The sequence below is a fragment of the Chrysoperla carnea genome, chromosome 2 (genome assembly GCF_905475395.1).
Source record: "Chrysoperla carnea chromosome 2, inChrCarn1.1, whole genome shotgun sequence".
Lineage (NCBI taxonomy): Eukaryota > Metazoa > Arthropoda > Insecta > Neuroptera > Chrysopidae > Chrysoperla > Chrysoperla carnea.
In genome coordinates this window covers 77,114,763-77,138,664 of record NC_058338.1, presented here as the reverse complement: position 1 = coordinate 77,138,664, position 23,902 = coordinate 77,114,763, and the positions used below count along the sequence as shown (strand labels likewise).

General features: G+C 29.5%; 1 protein-coding gene across 1 annotated transcript in view; it reads left to right on the top strand.

Annotated features, from left to right (window-relative positions):
- LOC123292934 (neuroendocrine convertase 2) overlaps positions 1-23,902 on the top strand; it is a 100,703-nt gene that overhangs the window by 10,533 nt on the left and 66,268 nt on the right. The window lies entirely within an intron of this gene.

Sequence of the window (23,902 nt, the reverse complement as noted above, 5' to 3'; positions counted from 1 at the left end):
ATTTACACCCAAATTTTTATCGTATGATCAATAATTCTAAGCGTTATAAACTTGGGATTAAAATTAATATATCTTGGTATATATTTCATATACACAGGGTATACAAATATACGGGTTGAATAGCGAACCTCCTCCTTTTTGAAGGGGTTGAAATTATTCAGTCACTCGGACAAAATTTTTTAACGTATTGTGTCATCAATGATTTTCTTTACCACAAATAGGATACACAAACTGCCTAGAACCATGGCTATTGCCCCAAATTTATTATTTTCAAACTTTATTATTCAATCAATCTTTCAAGATATACGGACAGGACTTAATTACAGAAATTTGATTTGATTGTAGAGTCACGGTCTAAATTGTAAATTTGTTTGTGCTTTGTAAATAATTAATACTGATACCTGTGTTAATTAACACTGTTACATGTAAAGGTGTATAATATTCTATCACATAAATTAAATTCGATATTCACTAGTAAGATGAACTGCCTGACATGAATGAAAACATTCTAAAAATAAATAATAAAATTATCAGGGATGGACTGACAGAAAACTGCCCCTCGGGAACTCGTACAAGGTTAGACCCAAAGTGCAAAAAAAGGTAAATGGATGGCAACAAATTGAGCGGCCACGAAGTTCATTCTCTGTCAGACGTATAACCTTATTTTAACTCTGAACAGCCTAATTCTGCTCTGAACAGCATTTATAGGCACTTTTTTTGAATGAGCTAGATTCTCAGCTCTATACCTACGACAGTTATATAACTTAAAATGTTTGTTATTCTTATCATAAATTCTTTTATTACTTCATCAAGAAATCTAAATTCACAAGGTAATTATGACGTAAAAATTTTCACAAAAATGTAGAATTGAATTTTTGCCATTTTTTACTGATACTATACGATGAGCAAACAATTTTCGAGCTTTTAATAAATAAACATACACAAAAATAGATATAGATACATTGTGTCATGAAGACACTCTCATTTTTGTATTTATAGGAATATCAATTTGAAATTTTGCACAGTCATACAGATTGATGGGTCGCATTTTAAATACTTAACCGTAATCTGAACTTTAAACTCAGGCTTCTACAAATTGACACCGAAAAATTGCGACTATCTTGTACTGAATTTTTTCTGCCTTCTTGATATGCATAATTTTTGGAAAAAATTTGAGATCGTATATCTTCTTTCCGATTATAGGCAGGTGGATGAAATTTGCAGAGTAGTAGATTTGCCCATCGCTACCTATTGGCCCATGCTTAGCGATCGAAAAAACTTTTATAGAATTATTTCAATTTTACTGTTTACATATACCCCTCACAATTCTTGATAAATCACAGCAGATAGAGCGATTTCCCTGACTTATATTCAAAGCTCAACGCAGGCATTTCACACATATTTTTCACGACTATTTTCTGGCTTTTCTGGCAGGAGATCATTTTCAAAACATTCGTGTTACTACGAAGCTAAAATGTCATTTTGAGGTAGGTTGTATGACGCATACATTAGGATTACATCAATTAAAACTAATTCAATTGATGAAAATGATATAAATTGATAGCATTTATTACATTACAAAAGCGTTCAATACGTGTAACTTACAAAAAGCAAACATTTAACAATATATAATGAAGTACCTATTTAGTATCAAATGATAATAACAATATACTGATGACGTATTTAGCTATTTGAATTAATATTAATCTGTTATCTATACTACAGATTATCTGGTGATAAACACTCATACAACTTCTATGTATTCTTATATACAGATATAATATTCAAATCGATAGTATAGAAATTGTTGTTTCTGTCATGTGATTTATAGAGTAATTTTTATACCATGTATATATGAAATATACATATTACATAGTATATTAAGTTTAGCCCCAAGTTTGTAACGCTTAAAAATAATGATGCTAGGAAAAAAATTTTGTCATAGGTGTTCATAAAATCACCTAATTAGTCCATTTCCGGTTGTCCGTCCGTCCGTCCGTCTGTGGACACGATAACTTAAAAACGAAAAAAGATATCGAGCTGAAATTTTTACAGCGTACTCAGGACGTAAAAAGTGAGGTCAAGTTCGTAAATGAGCATCATAAGTCAATTGGGTCTTGGGCCCGTAGGACCCATCTTGTAAACCGTTAGAGATAGAACAAAAGTTTAAATGTAAAAAATTAAAATGTTCCTTATCAAAAATTAAACAACTTTTGTTTGAAACATTTTATCGTAAACATCACTGTTTACCCGTGAGGGCGCCAATTAGGCGGAAATTTTATAATATGTACTATACTTGATTATCAGTTCTGTATGTGTCACATGTTGTATGTGTAATGTGATAAAGAACTCAACACTGATATGCACGGTATTTCAACAATTAACTCAGTCAATTGTTTGTTTTCACTTGTTATTTTATTCTCTTTTTTTCGTAATGAAAATAAACTTTGAACTTTTTCCATGTCTTCGAGATTTGATTTAAAATACAACTTAAGAGGAAGAGGCGAAAATTAAAATTGCATATAAAGTGTACTACGTAGGAGATTGGAGTAAGAAACCAAAATAAAAAAGTGAAAACAAATAATTGACTGAGTTAATTGTTGAAATATCATGTTAAGACAGTGTTGATTACGTACTCGTTTGTTTTTTTACGTCATATAAGTAAAGAAAATAGCCACTCTTACACACAAAGTAATAAGAGGATCCTTCTTTTCACTTCCAGATAGATATAGTATATCGTATAACAAACAAACACATACATAATATATATAACGTAAAAATTTAAACCATATCAGTATACATACTATATAATGTTTCTAACTTAATTTGCGCCCTTGCAGGTAAACAGTGATGTATACGAAATAAAGCTTCAAACAAAAGTTTTTATATAATAAACATTTTTTATACTTAAACTTTTGTTCTATCTCTAACGGCTTACGAGATAGGTTCCTACCGGACCAAAGACTCGCTTGACCTATGTTGCTCAATTACTTTTTACTTCTTAAGCAAGCTATAAAAATTTCAGCTTGATATGTTTTTTCGTTTTAGGGTTATCGTATTATAAGACATTCGTAAAGAACGAACATTCGGAAATGGGCTATTTAGTTGATTTAATAAACATCTTCATCAAAATTTTGGTCATGGCATCAATATTTTTAAGCATTATAAACTTGGAACTAAATTTAATATACCTTGATATATTTTATATATACATGGTCTAAAAATACTAGTAAAAAAAGTAGGTTAATGATTTACATATGTATGTTTATAATAATCATTGAAATATGATCCATTAGGCATTTGAACCAGAAATTTCTGAGATATCGACTGAAATTGCTTCAGGATATCAGCTTTCGTATACCTTCGATTGTAAAATTATCCTAGAAAGTTTTTTTTTATGGAAATCTGAGATAAATCGTCCCAATTTCTGAAAAAATTCTAAAAATCGATAATAATATAAACCAATAATTTTGTATTTTGGAATTGTCCAAAATTTGGCATATAGGAAAAACTTGATCCAAAAATCAGATCATTTAACAATTGGGTAAACATTTTATGAGAAATCGACAACAATCCTGCACGAATAATTGATATTATGAGTTATTTTGAATTTACCTAGAAAAATATTAATCTAAATCGACATTTGAACTTTATGTTTTTTAATCATTAATAAGGAATAATTACTATGTTTTTAATTATTCTTACGAACGAAAAGCTTTCGAGATATCGACTGAAGAAATTTCTTTGAGACAAAAAATACTAAACCGATATTTTGTAATTATTTAAAAGGTCTTTATGAACCAACCGACTGTATTATGTTTTGTGGTTGACTTTCTTATTTTACGGAGGATGAAGTTACCCCGATTACCACTCTCAGGGTAAAACTCCACCTGTTGAAATTAACCATAGAAAAATATCATATTTTTTTAATAGAATATTATACAGTGTGTCCCCGGATAGAGGTAACTATACTTTTCTTATTTTGCATATTAAGAAAAAAAGTCATTCTTTATAAAAAATTTTGCTTATTCTATAAATTTTGTAGGCATATTTAACACTTCTGAATAATATACTGGGTAGCCAAAAATTTAGAATCACTATTTTTTATCTTGGTAAACTACCCTTTCTTTCTAAAAGTTGACAAAATGTTACTAAGAAAAGTTCCTCGAAATTAACAATTATGACTCTAAACAAAATTTCAAGAAGATCTTTCTAAATTTAATAATTTTATTCTTCGTGAATAATGCTTTATCCGAGAAAGTAAATTTTATTATTAATTTCCTTACACATCCACAGAAAAATCCAAAAAGCTGATCTAAACTTAAATAATAGTCTTAATTATAGATAATAAATATTTATATTATGCTATATTTATATTATAATTAGTTGTCTATGGTCTTAATAGTCTAAAGTCTATAACAGACTATTTCAATTTCCTTTGAAACTGTAACACCCCTAGTTTTTTGTGGGGCTATCTCAACAAAAAGTTTATAAATATGATCTCAATGACGATTAATAATCTTTTAAAGTTTATAAAAAATTTGGGTTTTGGTTGAAAAATGTGTTATGGTAGGAGAGGAACATGTAAATTGATTTAATGTTATTTTCTTTGTTACGTTTTTTAGTAATTAAAACTTTTGTTCAAATAAAAAATGATGTTTTAATTAAAGTACTCGGATCCTCTTGAGTCATACTTTTTAATTGCGACCAACTTCTCTTAGTAACATTTTGTCAACTTATAAAAAGGAAGGGTAGTTTACCAAAAAGAAAAATATTGATTCCAAATTTTTGGCTACTCTGTTCATTATTTAGAAGTTTTAAATATGCCTACATACTTTTCAGAATAAGCAAAATTTATTATAAAGGATGACTTTTTTTCTTAAAATGTAAAATAAGAAAATTTACAAGTATAGTTACCTCTATCCGAGGCCACACTGTATATTGGGGCAAGAGCGTTTCCGTATACTTAATCCAATAAAATTATAAAAACTGAATTCTACAAAATTGTATTTTTCGGAAACAATAAATAACCTTCTTTGATATTTATTGTTGGTTATATAAAAAAAATTCATTTGGTAATAAATCATTAAAAAAATTTTTTTCCTACTCACAATGTTAGGGGTTTGAGTTTATTATATATATGAAACCACTGTAGTGTACATAACGTTTTGATATACCATTAATCCCTTAGAGTTTTTAGTGACTCACAGCATTTAATTAAAATTATTCTTGTTAGTACAAATTTTTTACAATTATTATAAAAGTGCGATATCTACCTGGTGACTTCACTTCGTCTTGGGGATTTTTGAATAAATAAATTTTTTAAGTTTAATTAAATTTTAAATTAATTTGATTAATTTTAAAATGCTGTGTACATGAATGTTTTAATAAAAAAAAAACTTTTATTTCATTCTAGTTTTTTAATTCGATGAACTTGACCTAACAGACTCTGAACAGGGGCGGGGCGTATCTACTTAAGGGTTTTTTGGGCAGCAGCCCTGAGGCTTGTGGTAAAAGGACGCCTGCTTAAAAATAATATAAAAAATACAGAAATGTTGTTTTAATATCATAACTACACATAACCTGCCAATTTATTTTGCAATATGTCGAAGAGTTGCTTTTTGTATATACAAACACTAAGTCTTATTATATAAAATTAGTTGGGCTGTTTGAACAAGTACGGTGAATGTACACTAATTTCGGTTGGAAGTCCCTGGATAAAAATAAGTACAGTTTTGGGGGCTCTTTCGGGGTAAAATTGGGAATTATTTCATTTTAAAATTATGATTTTTAACACAGTACCTTATGGAAGAACTCACAATAATATTGATTGTACAAAAGCATAAAGAAAATTTATCACAGATTCTGTTATGCCAAAAAAAAAAACATTACCTTACGGTGCTTTCCAAATGAAAATATAAAAAATTTGGTTTTTGAATATAAATTTGAAAAAAACTGTAATCAAATTGACATATAAATGTTATATTTTATGCTTTTTTTAAAGCATAAAAAACATTTACGTGATACAAATATTATTTTTATTCATAAATTTATTCATAACTTAGATTTAAATTCAATGAATATAAAATAGTAAACAGTTAGACAAAATAGCCAAAATAATATAGAAAACAGTTTTATAACAAAATGGAAATTAGTTGGGTAATAAAGTAGGCCCCTAAGTAATACTAGGCCAGGGCCTCTCAAGTTCACGATCCACCTCTGACTCTGAGCCCATAATAAAACGAAATTTTTGTGATTATTTTTGTCTATTTCTAGGATTGATAAAAGTTAGTTTGGTTATAAAGAAATACTAGTTTTTGTTTGTGGCTTGCATGTGGAACTTGAAATGATGATGAAAATCGAGTGCCTACATTTTGGTTTTTTTCGACGATTTTTTGTTTGTTTGCCATATATATTTAAAAAAAGTTTTCGACAGGAAAATATGTAAAAAAAAAACATGCAGGAAGTTTAAAACTGCGTAGAGATAGTTAAAAAATGAAATGAAATTGTAAAAAATATAGTGTTGTTAATGACTTTTTTTAAATATATACGGCAGACAAAAAAACCATCGAATATTACAACAATCGATCTCGATTGCTGTAAATTTGACACAGAAGCCACAATAAAAACCTAATTATTTTTTATTACATAACTTTTATCAGTTTTTCAAATGTGAAAATGATTTCGATCGTTTTATAATATATAAGTTGAATTTTAAAATTTTCTACATGAAGGGTTCCATATTGCTTAGAGGAAGTTGAAGATCACGTGATCTGTCTAGAACTTCGAATAAATGTTCTATCGTAACATTGGATATATTTAGAATTAAGTACCACAAAAAGTTCTCCGTGTATTTAGAGCAAACAAAATACTTCAAATGGTATTTATTTCAGACATAATTCATTCATAATGTTGTATTATATCAGTAAGTACGGATTACATTTCGTTTATTTTAGAGTACGCATTACGAATATTATTACAATTTTATTTGTGCGATTATAAGGAAATATTATATGTATGTACCTAAGTATTATGTAAAGTTTAATATTATACTTAATCATTTACATAGACGATTAGATATTTTTTCAGAATATAGATATTTTTAAGTATTTCGTTTTGTAAATTATAAATATCTACGTAGAAAAAGCTCGGATAATTTGCGTGTTTTGTTTTTATAAATATATCTGAGATAAATTTACAAAAATAGAATTTTCTGTAAATTTATGTTTTTTTTTTTTTTAAGTATAAAGTTGACAAATTCCTTGATAAGGTGTAAAACCTCTCTTAAAAGAATATATATAAGGATCTTTTTTTCTTCCTCATTATATTGCATATAATTCTTCACAATAAAACCTGTTTGCAAGTTTTAGAAGTCGATACTCATTTTATATATTATTTTTAGCCAGTTTTTTCCTGGGTACGCGATATCTTCCTTCTTCCTTTATCAAATTTCATGATTTACCCCTTATTTTAAAGCTTATCATGCTGTGCTGGCTAATGACTAACCTCGCGATCCAAAAAAGTACCGCTTAGGAAAAAACAGCCTAGAGTTATAATATTAGCTTTTCATTTTGTTAATTATCAAAATTGTAGCTTATATCTGTAATAAAATTTCCTGTAAATAAAAAGACAATAAATTATCACTATATTATTTCTCAAGCCTGTTTTGGCCTTGGGTACCGCACTGTGGAATTCTTCACAGACCGAGCTACTATTTCATAATACTATTCATCACATATTCCTCTAAACATGGATTTCGAGGGTCTTTTTGCTCTTAAAAAATGAAACTTATAGTATTATCAAGCATACATACATAAATGAAAAAAATTCTTGTCAATCCATCGGATGTTGTTTTGATACACTTGAAAATATGAAATATTTCGTGATAGATTTTGTAAAACAAATTGGAAAAGAAAATACCCAATAGAAATTTGAATTGATAAATATTATCATTGACATAAAGTCAAAGATTATAATTCTCGTAGAATGAGTAAATAAATATATAAACATAGAGTTTAAAAAATACCTTCCAGTCAAAATCCTTATACGTTTTATAAACACATATAAATAATATACATATATAGTGTCCCAAAAATTATTATTACAGATTAAAAATACAAATTAAAGAAGGCAGATGTAGAATTTGATTAGTCTGCGAAAATATTCAAATTGATGTCCATAGTGATCTCAGACACGCTGATAACGCGAAGTAATGAAATCGCAAACTTAGTGAATCATTTCGTTTGGAATTTCGTTGCATTCTCTATGAATTGCCGACTTCAATTCATCGACTGTTGCCGATTTCGACAAATAAATCTTATCTTTGATGAGTCCCCAGAAAACAAACCCGTGGCGTGAGGTGTGGAGAGAAGGGAGGCCATTCGATGACACCTTTACGAGCATCTGTTCGGTAGATTTTTATTGTGACAAGCTCGCACATTACGATGATAGTGGAGAGGTGTTCTATCTTGCAGAAAATAATAGTCCTCTTTGTCCTCAAGCTGCTCAAGAATACTTGGCATGATATTATCCTGCAACAAATTCAAGTAAACAGTGTTATACAGCCACAAAAAAAGTTATCAAACAAAGAATGGTCCAATTAAACCCCGCGCTTACAATTCACATCACACTGTAATTCCTGGTAAATTTAAATGATGTTCTTCTGTAACATGAAGATTCTCTCGTGCCCAGTAGCTGCAATTGTGGCAATTGATCCGATTGTGATCCGTCAGTGGATCTATCTGAACTTCCTTCTAAACTGTCTTTGCATTTTCACAATATTCTCACACTTATGGTAACACTTTAAAATAAATTTACGTATTTCAAAGTCTAGTCTAATATCAGCCATTATTTTAAATGGCTTATACCCAGCAAATAAATAATAAATTAGAAAAAATGACGCATTAAAGTGTGTATACATTTTTTTTGGGGCACTCCGTATACATAGTACAAGCTATTTTGAGCTGGGAACTTTTTCATCTTAAAAACCAATATTGTATGTAATATAGCTCGAAGCTGTCTAAGAACGTTCATTGTATAAGAATATCTTAACATTTTAAATATTACATGTGGTACTTTAACCTATTTTTATAGCTAACACACGAGCCGCAGAGCTCCATAACTAAAGTAATATTTCATCCTTACTTTCATATTTAAAATATTTTTAATAAAATGGAATTTTCCATTTCTTTACCAGTTTTTGAAAACATGCAATATCTTGAGTTAATTCTTGAAATACCATGTATAGATAGTGTTAATTACACAATTATTTGTTATTTTTGTCATGTGAGTAACGAAAGATTGGCACTCTTAGATATAACACGACTGTGGTGTCACTATTACATAACTGATATTTCCATATAATACAAAATATATAATGTTATAACCGTATATGCGCCCGCACGGGTAAATAAATAGTGATGTTTACGAAAAAACTTTACAAACAATAGTTGTTTATTTTTTTATAACGAATATTTTTTACATTTAAACTTTTGTTCTATCTCTAACGGTTTACAAAATGGTTCCTACGAGCCCAAGACGCAATTGACCTATGTTGCTCATTCACGAACTCAACCTTAATTTCAACGTCCGGAACGCTATAAAAATTTCAGCTTAATATTTGTTTTTGTTTTTGAGTTATTGTGATCACAGACGGACAAATGGATAGGCAGACAGACGGACAGCTGGAAAGGAACTCTTTAGGTGATTTTATGAACACATTTTAGCTAAATTAAGCTTTAAAAATTCGCTTATAAAAAGCGACAAGGGAAGAAAGTTTATACCCTATAAAGGAGTTGGCTGGGTCTCTAAATCCAATTTTGTAATATAAAATGTAAAGCGTGAGGTGGTCACTATATTCACTGTTTAAATTTGACAAAAAAATGATCAACCCACGCTTTGAAATACATTACAATTGAAGTTATTACCCACTTTTTAGTGCAATAAAGCGTGTATTTTTAGTTTTTTAAACTATCATTTATAACAAAATCGATCTGCCTGGGGATCATGAAACGGATTTGTAAAACACCCTCAGCTCCCCTCGTTAATCTTATACAGTGCATTAGTCTTTATTTTCTGTGAAAGTATGTTTGAAAATAGGAGGAACATTGTCTGTCGTTTAAAAATTAATGCCTATATTTGCACGCATTTTAAATATAGATTCGAAGATTAATTTCAACAGTTTTTTGCGAAGTGTCATGAACTGTCATGTTCGTCTTCCTTCTTGCATTTTACACTTGAGTTCATTTTTTGAGATCAGATAATGTGATTCACATATGTATTTCGCACGTTAGGAGACTTTTAAGTAAATAGTTAAGCAATTTAAAAGCATTAAGACTAAGACCAAAGTTATCTTGGTTTTAACGATTGAATCTTGGTATTGGTCTTGTTTCTTAGATTAAGTCTTGGTCTAGGTCTTGCAGAATCCAGTCTTGTTCTTGTAGAGTTGAGTATTGGTCGTGGTCTTGCAAAAATAATCTCAGCCTTGGTCTTGATAAATCTGGTCTTGTTTTTGATCTTGCATAAACCATGTTTGAGCTCTTAAACATCGAACAAGTCTTATTGTATTATTTCAGAATTTTTGGAGTCTTACTTTTAATAATCATTACAAAATTAATCAATTAATCAAAATCTATATTTTTCATTTCAAGTGCATAGTTTGAAAATATATTATAGCCAGTACACCTATTTTTGCAATTTGCATTTTTCGGGATCTGCAAAGGCGAAAAATCAATTAACCTCCTTTTTTCTTGCAAAATAACAATAAAAAGAATATGTGCGTTGAAATTTATAAAATACGTTTGCTTCGAAACTTAAAAGGATGAATAAATAATCGTCTTTAAGTGTGGTATTTTATATTCAAAGAGACATTCATTCTGTTTATTGTCGAAAATTTTGTTCGCTATCTTAAACAACCAGCAACTCCTGAATCACTTTAATACAAAATTTGAAGTATACTCGAATATTCTATTGCACACGAATGAATATTTGTATTAAATTTTAAAACTTCATCATCCAAAATGTGGTTAAGTTATAGAAAATGTATTGTTATTTTGTATACAAAGTGTTCCATTTAAGTTGAGACAACTGGATACGACAAGAAAAATGAACATATTCTCACCTTCGTGAATTTTCGTCAACCGAATAAATTATTCTAAAAAATTTACATTCCAAGTTAATTTTCCTTTTATAAAAAATAAAAAATGCACACTTTTCAACTGGTGAAATTTTTTTGAGGTCATTTTCGCCTTTCTTTATGGAAGTGATTAAACTTGGTTATTTTGAATAATAGATAACAACAGTATATCGTTTAGTAGTATAGTTTATTGCTAATTTATAGTCTAGTAATATAGTATATCAAAGTATAAAAAATAATATCGAAAAATCGAAAATAGTGCCCGTGAAATACTTTGCTGTAAAAATCAGATAAACTGAAATAAAGCAAATGCGACGAAAAAAGAAATCGAATAATTTGTGTTAACTCGAATGAAACAACCCATACATTTAACGTCGTTTTGAGGTTCTAAAAACCATAAAGGATAATAATACTTTCACAAAGTGTTTACATTTATATACAATAGAGGTTTATATTTTATAGAAATATCTTTGGGTACCCTACACAATATACTCCAAGCAAATAAGACATTTTGTTACTAAGTTCTGAAATGAGGTGCTTCGAAATTAAGTAAAATTGTAGGTTTTTAATTTTTTTTTTTTTTGATTATTGTAATTTTTAGACTATTTTTAATATATTTGTGTAAAACAATTGCCCAAATTTTAAAACTTTTTGGATGAAAATACTCCTTCAAATATACAAAATTTATATGGCCTGTTGAGGGCTTCGCTTCACCTAAATTTTATTTATTTGTCTCTATTGATCAGCGATTATTATTAATCTTAATTCACCTGCAGTTCCAATTCATTAAAGGCTATACTCTACTTAGCTCTCCCGCTTAGCCCGTTAAACCCATCCCCTACTTAGCCCGCTCGCTAAACTCAACTATTACTACTATCTCTTGAACATGCCTTCGACCTTCAGCCTAGCTGAACCCTTCGGCAGTGGAGCTCGCTGTGCTCGCATATAGCTCTAAATACTACCTATTCACAATACATGAATAATAACAAATAATACCTCAATTAATCTGTTCTAGATAAATATGGTGGGAGCGCAAATAAATACATAGTACATATGGAGATGTAATGTTATGCATGATAAAATGCGTTTCCACCATTAATCATTTTTTCTTAAATTTTCTAATATTCCGTTCAACTTCTTTCATTTTTTCTTTAATACAAATCCATTCCTGACAATAATTAATACAACAACAAAAAAATTAGCAATATTGTTCCATCCGTTCTCAAGTTATAGCATGACCAAGAGAAATAGGGGTTCATTTTTAAATATATAGATTGGCCAGGTGCTGGGAGATTATAGGTCTCAGAAAAACCTTTTTATAAATTAAAAACCTAAAACTTTACGTGGTGAAACTGCCCATTTCAGAATTTAAAGAAGATACTTTAATAACCAATTGCTAATTTGCTTGAATTAATATATAAAGGTATATATATATAATACCTTTGTATAATATAATAATATATCTAGGTATAATATACTTAGGTATCCAAATTCATAAATGATAACAAAGTTGAAACCTTCATAATTTAATTTTCTTTGTAAGCTTGAAAACAATACAAAAAAGATCACATAGGTAAGCCGCTCAAAGTATAAAAATATGTATAAATATAAATAAGAAATTTTGTTTCTATAATTTAAAGTAATTAAAATAAGCCCTACTTTTTTTTTAAATACTATTATTTTTGGTTTTTGAAAGCCTTCTTCATGTCCATAAAAATTCTTATATATACACATTTATTTAAGATAGTTTCTCCGCGATTACAATTTATTAGGAAATTTTCAAAAAAAGAAAAATGAATAATTAAATGTATAAAACATATCATATTAAAATTTGATGGCAATTTACTCCATCGTTTATGATATAATTGCGATTAAAATTTACATATTACTCGTACAGCATAAGAGAATTGTGGGAAAATATAAGTTATATGTTTCTTTTTGCTTAGTAGAATTATCACCATCTTTATGGAATACTTATATCTCCTAGAATTATACATATGTTTAAAATAAGTCAAAAAAATTGAAAAATATTCAATACATAGTTTCAATGAAAAAAAATTGAAAATAATCCCATATTTAGACGATAGACGATCTCCGCTGGAAGAGTATTAGACCAAATTATACCTCATTTCACTACAAGTTCATATACTGTTACCGTGCATATAATCCGAAACCTTTCGACAAAATTTTAATGATTGGATTATTTTCTCCATACTTTCGTTATATTGTAGATAAACATCAATATCCTACCATTCTGTTCGAATAGATTCAATTCTTGGAGAGGTGAGACAAATGTAAAAGATTACAACACATCCCGTGAGTCAAACGTGAAATGTAGAGATATTTGAGGGTTGTGGCAAATTTAGTTATCACAAATTATGGACAGGAAAAATATCCTCTCTTTCTTCTACTTTATCTCGGGGGAAAATTTATGTTATCAAAAGTACAATCTATCGAAATATATATTATACTTATTCCTCTAAGTTTTTAATCTCACTGTTTTAGCTAAATTTGTACTCAAGCACATTTACCGATAATAACAAAACTTGTTTGAGAATTGGAGCGGATGCAAATTATGTGCGGAATCGCAATTTTTCGGGAACCTGGACTCTTTCTACTGTTTAATCTAATTCGATAGCTAGTTTATGTTTAGTGCCCCTTCATTTGCAAAAAATAAGATGACATTGTATTTATTTTGAAAATTCTTTATTTATTCTTCCAAATCAATTTCATCCCCTTCAAAGCAATCCCACTTTCCGGGATTGCCTTCAGTTCCGTCTTCGCTGCGGTTTGAATCTCCTCTATCGTATCAAAACGGTGTCCCCGGAGCGGTCTTTTGAGCTTGTTGAACAGCCAGAAGTTGCACGGCGCCAGATCAGGTGAATACAGTGGTTGCGGAATGATATGGGTTGAGTTTTTGACGAAATGATCATGAATTATGAGTGCAGTATGGGATGGTGCATTATCGTGGTGTAAAAACCATGAATTGTCTTTCCACAATTCCGGCCTTTATAGGCGGATAGCGTTACGCAAATGACGCATAACGTTCAAATAATATTCCTTGTTGACTGTTTGGCCGAGTGGAAGGAATTCATAATGCACAACAAACGCGCGCGGTTTAAATTCAAATGTCACCTTCTTTTTGGACACAGTATGTATAATTCAAGATGTATGCTATTATAATTGGGGATCTCTTCCACATCTAAAGTCATTCTTGTCTCTTCATAAACTGCCTTCATTCAGGACTGAAGATTTTCAAAATATTTTACCTTCAAACACTATTTTCTACGAGTAATGTATTGTCAATATTTCCAAGTTTTGACTTTGACTATATAAGTAACAACAAGTTGTAATAATTATATATAGTTTTTTTTTTGATCGCTCCTATTCCTTTTTGTTAATTGACTTATTTTAGCAGGTAATGATTTTGAAGTAAATACTTTTGGGTTTGTATTATTAGACTGTCAAATCTTTATTGTAAGTGAAATCTTTCGTTGGGTAGCCGACAGTAGAGTAGTAATCACTTTCATTTTAAAATATATTATTTTATCATTTACACATTGTCATGTTATATCAATTTAGCCATTCTGTAATTTCATATTAAAACTAGGAAGTTAAGTTGTCATCAGAATGTGTCACTAAAAATTTAAGATGGTAAAATTAATATAAACGGGTGACAAACTGACGGTCAGAATTTAGTTAGATGAATGTTGTTATAATATGGATAAAGATATGTATTTTCTGACTAAAACCAACAATAACTGTGTTATATCATTGTAGATTATAATAGGTATCGTTAAAATCTTAAAAATAATCCTGGTTTAATATTAGATGATCATCGGTTTTAATAAAATATAATACTAACAATAGGTACCATGTTAGATTTGGTTTGATACGAATGAAACAAAAAGTAATGACGAAAAACGTTTTCCTTTGGAAGATATTTAAACAGGACCGTAGGCTCAAGAAAATCAGGTAGGCATTATACAAAAATGAAATGTCGTTGACACGATAACTTTTAATTTTTAATTATATTTCAATGATTATTGTAAAAAGATAATTTGAAAAGCTGTGGTGCTCGATTCTTCTACTGAGTAAACTCAGTCGTAAAGTCCATGAATAATGCTATGTTTTTTTTCATGTGTTAAAAGGATAAAATCGGACATTCGATGTAGGCATAAAGATGGTCGTTGTGGGCGGTTAGCCTCCGTAAATACCGAGAAAGTTTATTCGCAAGTCACTGTGCTACAACTTAATACTTTGGCCATTGCCAGTAAGTCATATGTTTCGGCTGTGTTGAAAAATTATATCGAAGACAAATACAGGAATCTCTTTTTTCTAGACTTGTTTAAATCTTTTAACCAATGTAATCTCTTCTGATGATGGAAGTTGTCCATCCAAAGTTTGCAAATAATTTACTTTATTTACTAAATTAATGCTTCCTTCTTCGTCACTAGAAACTGCATTTAGAAGCTAATCGTTTTTTGTTAAGTTTATTTTAATGTAGTTCGTTCCTAGCACTGCTGTCAAAAATTATTGGTTGATTACCCTTGCTATACAACAAGATACAAGCAAGGAGCGCACAGACACTAGGATGGATACACACAAACACCTCTACTCTAAGACTACTCTAAATGTAATATTTGATTTACTATTTTAGGAAAACTAAATGGTGAATTATTTTCTTTTTTTTTTTTTATTGATTCTTCCTAATATTAGTTTTTTGTCAAAACGGTAATTCTCCTTCACTGGGAAAAATTAAAAAGATTGCCATTTTCACTTGCTTCTGTTATGCTATATGTGTTAAAAATGACATTTTTAATTGCAATTATCTCATGTTAGGCGTGGTAAATTGCCTTTAAATTTTAACAGCATGTAAAGAAATGCATTTCTTTAATTAATTACCCCAGCGCTCACTTGACCGCGGGTTGGTATGTTCGTATGTTAATTGTTGTTACTATAGATTTGCTTTTGTATACATCATAATAAAAACTAGATATAATTTGATAACTCGAGAGGGAATAAATGTCATTGTGAGAATTGACATTATTGTCGTTTCTCTTTTCAGGTAATTAAATAATTAATTCCTTTATGTAATTAGTATTAAGATTATTCATGTAATTATTTTATAAAAATAAACTCTTTTCAGAGCAACACAAGTGTTTATTCAAAAACTGTCATTTATTTCCAAGATTCACATTATAAAACGACAATTTCGTCAAGAAAAAAATAGATAAACAAGAAGAAAGAAATATATTTATATATATACATTAAAACAATGGAAAAATTACAATTCACTTTCAAGCTTTTACCGAGCTCAGATAATAAGTCAAATATTATATGTGTAACTTCAATTGCGACTCCAGATGGGCGGAATTTCGAAGTGCCTGATGACTTAAAACCAGCAAAAAATCACACTTATGTTATTGCAACAAATACTTTTGAGAAAGTCAAAAACTCTTTAAAAAGAAGAAATCAATACAGAAAGGTATGGATTGCATTAGATGAAAATTTAAGGAGTACCTATTTAGATGATGAAGAAAATATTCAATTTGGAAATACCTACTTGGAAGAGACAATCATAGAAAATTCAGTGCAAAACATTTCAACCAATAATGGTGGTGATAATGAAAGCAAATTAAAAAATTTAGCTAAAGTAGCTGAGAGATTCACAATTAATAAATTTTCTAACAGAACATCAAACGCCTCACAGTGGTTGAAGGAGTTTGAACAAGAATGCACAAGGTTTGGTATAAATCAAGAAGAAAAAAAATAGAAATCTTGAAGTTCTTATTAGAAAAACAATGTCACGATTGGTATAGCAGCATGCTAATAAAATATACCGTAGAGTCCAATTGGAACACATGGACTGCAAAATTTCTTGAAACTTATGAAATTAAAGGTTGGTCACAAGTTAAATATGCCTTTAATTTTAGATACCAGACAGGCCCAATATTAGAATATGCAACAAAGAAGGAGAGGTTGATTCTTGAAGTGAATAGAAACATAGATGATTCTACAATGATATACTTAATAGTAATGGGATTACCGGACAATATTATGAATAAAATAAAAAAAGAATCACTAAAGACAACCACAGATTTATTTAAAGAGATTAGCCAGTATGAGTTCTTAGCAAGGAAGAGAGAAACAGAGAAACAAAAAACAACAAAATCAGATTATAAAGAACCAGGTCAGAGAACTCCGTGCTCTATATGCAATAGATTAAAAAAAGGAGTACGTTATCACCCAGAGAATAAATGTTACTACAAAGAAAATGATTATACAAAAAGAGTTCAAACAGTAAACAATGCTATTGATGCAGAATTAATTGAAGAAGAACAAAAAAACGAATAATGCCATTAATTGCAGTCAAACTACTAATTAATGATATAACAGAGGTGCTAGGAGTATATGATTCAGGTGCCAATATTTCATTAATTAATTCAAAATTATTAAAAATAAAAGAAAATAAAAATAATAATAATCAGATTAATTTAAAGACAATTAATGGTAATCAAAAAACTTGTGGTTTGACTAAATTAAAAATTAAAATATTTAACATAGAAAAATTAGTTTGTTGTCATATTATTGATAATGAAGATTTCAAATACGATTTTTTAATCGGATTAGATTTAATAAAAGAGTTTCATTTAACTCAAGATGAAAACCTTGAAATAAAACAAGGAAGAGAAAAAGATGATGTAAAGAAAATTGATAATAAAGATATTACATCAAATTTTGAGAAAATAGAAAAAGAGTGTTTTAAAAGAAGTTCAGTGAACTTTAACGAGCACATAGAAAATACAGAATATAATATTGACAAAAATTTATCAGAAGATGAAGAAAGAGAAATAAAACTTCTAATCGATAAAAATAAAAGTTTGTTTGCAAAAGATAAATATGATATAGGCACAGTTAAAGAATACGAAGCCAGAATTGACCTAACGGTAGAAAAATATTGCAGCAAAAGACCCTACAGATGTTCGATTGAAGATAGAAAAGAAATTGAAACACAGATATCAAGATTGCTAGAGAGAGGACTAATAGAAGAATCGTACAGTCCCTTTGCGGCTCCGGTAACACTAGCAGAAAAAAAAGGTGAAGGTAAAACAAGAATGTGCATAGATTTCAGGGATTTAAATAAAATAATTGTTCCTCAAGCACAACCGTTTCCGATAATAGAAGATCTTATGGTAAAGACAAGAAATTGCAAATATTTCTCAAGTTTAGACATAAACTCTGCTTTTTGGTCTATACCATTACGAGTTGGGGATAGGAAAAAAACGGGATTTGTGACTCAAGAAGGACATTATCAATGGACAGTGATGCCATTCGGTCTAAAGACTTCTCCAGCTATCTTCCAAAGGATACTAAGTAATATTTTAAGGAAATACAAGCTGACAGAATTTGCAGTTAACTATATAGATGATATTTTGGTGTTTTCAAAATCCTTTAATGACCATAGGCAACATTTAGAGAAATTGTTTAATGCAATTAAAATAGAAGGGTTTAGACTAAAATTCGTAAAATGCCATTTTGCAGCAAGCTGGGCAAAATATCTTGGTCACATAATAGAAAATAATACAGTTAGACCATTAAAAGATAACCTAATAGCAATAAAGAATTTTCCAATACCAAAAACGCAAAAAAATGTAAGACAATTTTTGGGGAAAATATATTTCTACAACGAATACATACCGAAGAACGCAATTCTTCTGGATCCATTGCATAATTTATTAAGGAAAAACATAAAATTTATCTGGTCAGATAAATGTCAAGAAACATTTGATAAGGTAAAGGAAATGTTATGCTCGCAACCAATTCTGGAAATCTTTGATAATGAACTGCCAATAAAAATCTACACAGATGCAAGTCTACTAGGTGTTGGAGCAACACTTAAACAGATACAACAGAATGGTGAAGAAAAGCCTGTAGCTTACTTCTCAAAGAAATTAAATGAAGCTCAAAAGAAAAAAAAAGCTATCTATTTGGAATGTTTAGCCATAAAAGAAGCTTTGCGTTACTGGCAATACTGGTTGATCGGAAAACAGTTTTTGGTAATCACAGACCATAAACCTCTAGAGGATCTAAACATAAGATCAAGACCAGACGAAGAACTGGGAGATATGACGTACTATTTATCACAGTATGATTTCAAAATAAAATATGCACCTGGAAAAAGTAACGTCATTAAATATTTAAGGTATTAAATATTTAATACCTTATGTTCTGAGTATTAAGAAATTCTAGAAATTTTGCTTTCATAACTCTATAACCTTAATTTCGTTCAAGATTGATGTCCACTTGGCGCTTGCCGGACGTTGCGCTGAATTACTTGTCTTTCTTCCAACCAGTGCACTAACTCACTTCTACTTGTTCGGTCAGATGCTTGAATTTTAATTAATTGACAGTTATAATATGTAGCCTACAGTCAATATCATTATAGCCGATACACTCGTGTTTGTGTTAATATGGGGATTTAGCCAGGATTTTTCATTTTGGTAGTGAAAACCCGTTCGTCGTTATCACCAACGATTTTACTGCATTTCTATTAAAGCGTTGTTTAAAATTATTTACAGAGAATTGTAGGTACTTTATGTTAAAGATAATAACAAAATTGTTACGCGATAATAATGTTGGATGTAAATGAAAATCTTCTATTGAATACTTCTTTCTATTTAATATATTCTTCAAGAATTGTCTTTGACAAGAATATCATTTTCATGTAATAGGATTGTCTTTGTGTCTTTGACAAGAATATTATTTCATGTATATGGAAACGGGTGGGTGTGTAAAACTTTACTACTGACAATATTTCATTTAATTATCGTTAATGCTTTGATAAAATTTTAATTAATTATTGTTTTATGCAATGAGAAAAGTAAGATTTAGACAAATAGGTATGTATACCACTAGTTCGATTACATCTAGGTATATAAATATCACGAGTATGACAGCATACGTGCGTTAAGCAATGCATATAAGTGAGAGGTATTATATACATGTGTTGACCCCCACTCTATGCAGGCACATTACAGAAGAACTGTAGTATTCGCACCGTGCGTGAGTTTTATTGGAGGCTTTTCCATCGTAACGATACGCTACTTTAATTATAGAATTGTATGGATGCATAAATAATTATATGGAGTGCATTTATGACTTGCATTGAAAATTTAATTAATATTATTGTCTCACAAATTTAAATAAATAATTATGATAATTTACATTTGAAAAATAATATTTGTGCAATTTGATTTCTTATTTTCACAATTTTTAATGCATTAAGTATAAAAAATTAGTGTTTTTCCATAATTTTAATTTGACATTTTCTATAACATTAACATGTAAAGAATTGCAAATTAGTCATAACAGCCTCCTTTATTCCCAAAATTTTTCACTGTAAGCACTGGCATCGTTTTTATTATCCCTACCATGACTACGCACACAACGAATAGTTCTATATATAATACCTCTTACTTAGATGCATTGCTTAACGCATATACTCTGTCATACTCGTGATATTTATATGCCTAGATGTAAATCGAACTAGTGGTATATTCAGCATAATGTGACGCAAATGCTTTAGATATATATGATTATGTAACATTAGTAATTGATGTTTATTTAACTGAAATGTTTGTTTAATTTAATAAAGAAGAATTTTTTTAAATAAAATAGTCTAGATGTACCGATTTCTAAAATACTAGCGACCCACCTCGGCTTCGAACGGATGCGATGCTGATACTAAATATACTTCTGAAAGTCTTCATACCATATCGTTAGCCATTTATATTATATGAAGTAAAAAGAGTTCTTACGGACGGTACTTACGAATAAAACATATATGTGTATACATGACATGAACCCAGCTGGTCAGACTCATCACTTGAAGTTGTACACATACAATACCAATCACACACAGTAACACATAACCATAACACACATTGGCACACAGAACGCATTCGCTCTTTCTTTTATACATAAGAACATCCATAAAAACTTTTCTTACTTACAATTTGTTTACTTACAAACTTTTATATGGCAAAGGAAATGGCTTATAAGCGGTATAAAAACATGTGTTTATTTACATTCATTAGAAACCTCGAACATTATCAGTGTTTCTCTACTATATTATACATATAAACCTTTTTTTAAATCACTCTATCTATATAAAAAAAACCGCATCTAAATCCGTTGGGTAGTTTTAAAGATCTAAGCATATATAAGGACAGGCAGCGGAAAGCGACTTTGTTTTGTCTATATGTAGTGATTGTTGAACTTTTACAATTATTTTCTATGAAACAAAACAGAATTTAACTGTTAACTTTCCGCTAAATTGTACGTAATTTTAACACTTTGCAAATCTAGAACACCTGCAAGTTTGTGATATTTTGATTTTTGAGGTAGTCAATGGTATTTTATAATTAAGAATCTGGGAAACAGCCAAGGGAAGGAAAAAGACTGAGATCCTATATTGAAGCCAAATTTCAGTGATTATTTTTCAAGAATACCACTATTTGAAATAATGGTATACTTTTCGACATTTTGTTGACCGACTGAGCCAATGAAATAAATGAACGAAATAATACGGAAAAATTATTCGTAAAACAATTCGAAAACTTGGCTTAATTTATAAAAAAAGAAGCAATTTAAACTCTTTCAATTATTACGGGTTATATTTCAATTTAACAAAATCAAAAAATTTGTGTGACGTATTTACGGGGGTCCCAAAGATAAAAATTTAAACAATTATCAAAATCGTTGCCGGTATTTTTTTTTTGGGTCGCTAAGCATGAATATCGCGACAGAATTGATCTACGAGGCATCCTTGATACCCCGGGCACCAGGTACCTGATTCCCAATTCTATACCGATATTCGTGTTCAAAACCCCAAAAACCTCCCAGTAACGAGTTCCATGAGACGACGTTTATAACGTTTACCCTGAGTACTAGGTACCTCGAAAACCAATTCCTCGAAGAATATTCGTGTTTAGCGACCCCAGAAACGCTTGAGTAACAAGTTTGTGATCATTTTCATCATTATATTGACGATAAATTTAAGATACATATTATTTATGCAAATTGCATATTTTTAATTTCTTATCAATTTAGATCACAAAATTTCCTGACGCTGTAACGAATCGAATGCCGAAAACCGCATTCAAATCCGACTTACTGTTCAAATTTTGCAAATTTGAACATCTTTAGTGTTTCCATTCTGCGACTATTAACAAAATCATAAAATCTGTGTGACGTAATTTATGGAGTATGATGTAAGATTATTACAGTTAATATGTCAAAGTTCTTTAGACGTATGTTGATTTCATTTCGACAAAAGGAGAAAGAATAAATTTTTACCTTTATTAATCTAAAATGCACAAATATTTGTATAAATAGAATCGATAAATGTTACATATCCTGTTTATAACTTCTGTAGTATGTGCAAAACGATGTTTGATTAAAATAAGCTCTACATTTACGTTGCACATGTAAAGTAATTACATTCATCATTAATTTAAATAAAGTTTAATTATCTATCAAATCATATGGGATTCATTAGCTTTTATAAGATCATTTATTATATTCCACTTGACACTTATCGTACTGAAACTCAGCCATATTTGTATAATATGAATGAATACCTTCTATATAATCTGTTTTTGCCTCAAGGAAAGAGTTGAAATTGTATCTTTTAGCTAAAAGCAATTCAAATGATTTATATAATTACCTCCTTCTGTTTTCATTTTATAATAATATTCTTTATTGATATATCAAAGACATAATCAAATTTCAATACATCTATATATAAAACTAAACCATATTCTAATTCAACCAAACTAGTGAAAACATTGTTGATTAGGCAATCGTTTGTTTTTTTACGTCATGTAAGTAAAGAAAGATAGTCACTCTTACACACAAAGTAATAAGAGTATCTTTCTTCTCACTTCCTTAGTGTAAATAGTAATAGACAAACACAAACATATTTACAAAATCTATACTTGATACAATACAATACCAACACTATTTGTTCCAACTTAATTTGCGCCCTCATGGGTAAACAGTGGTGTTAAAGAAAAAATATTTCAACCAAAAGTTTTTCATTTTTTTATAAGGGAAATTTCTTATATTTAAACTTTGTGTTCTATCTCTAATGGTGGGTCCAACGGTCTCAAGGCTAAAGTCATCTATGTTGCTCATTTACGAATTCGAACTAGCTTTTTACGTCCTAAGCACACTATAAATATTTCAGGTTGATATATCGTTTTGTTTTTGATTTATCGTGTTGACAGACGGATAGACAGAAGACGGGGAATGGACTATTTAGGTGATTTTATGAACACCGCTACCAAAATTTTGAAAAAAATTACTTAAACCACACTTTTCACTTCTAATCACGCTAGAATGACGGTGTTTTTTTCCGTTCGCGTATTAAAATCAAATTAACAGAAACCATCAGCAAATTTTAATATACGTCGCAAACTCGATTTCCATAAATTGGATACTCGAGCCACGAATAAAGTCTGATTTTTCTTTTGTACCAAACTCATATTTATCATATCTCAAGGCAGATAAAAAGAATCATAGAAATTTAGCTTCGTGTTGCGGGTCTTTACAGTGATTATAATGTATAGAGAATAATTTTTTGTAATTTCAATTATTCATCAATATCGTTATCGGTTACTAAGAGAAATTAATAAATCCATCAAAATCAAATGAAATGTTTATTTACAACTCATATTTTGTATAATTAAACGAACGGTTTAT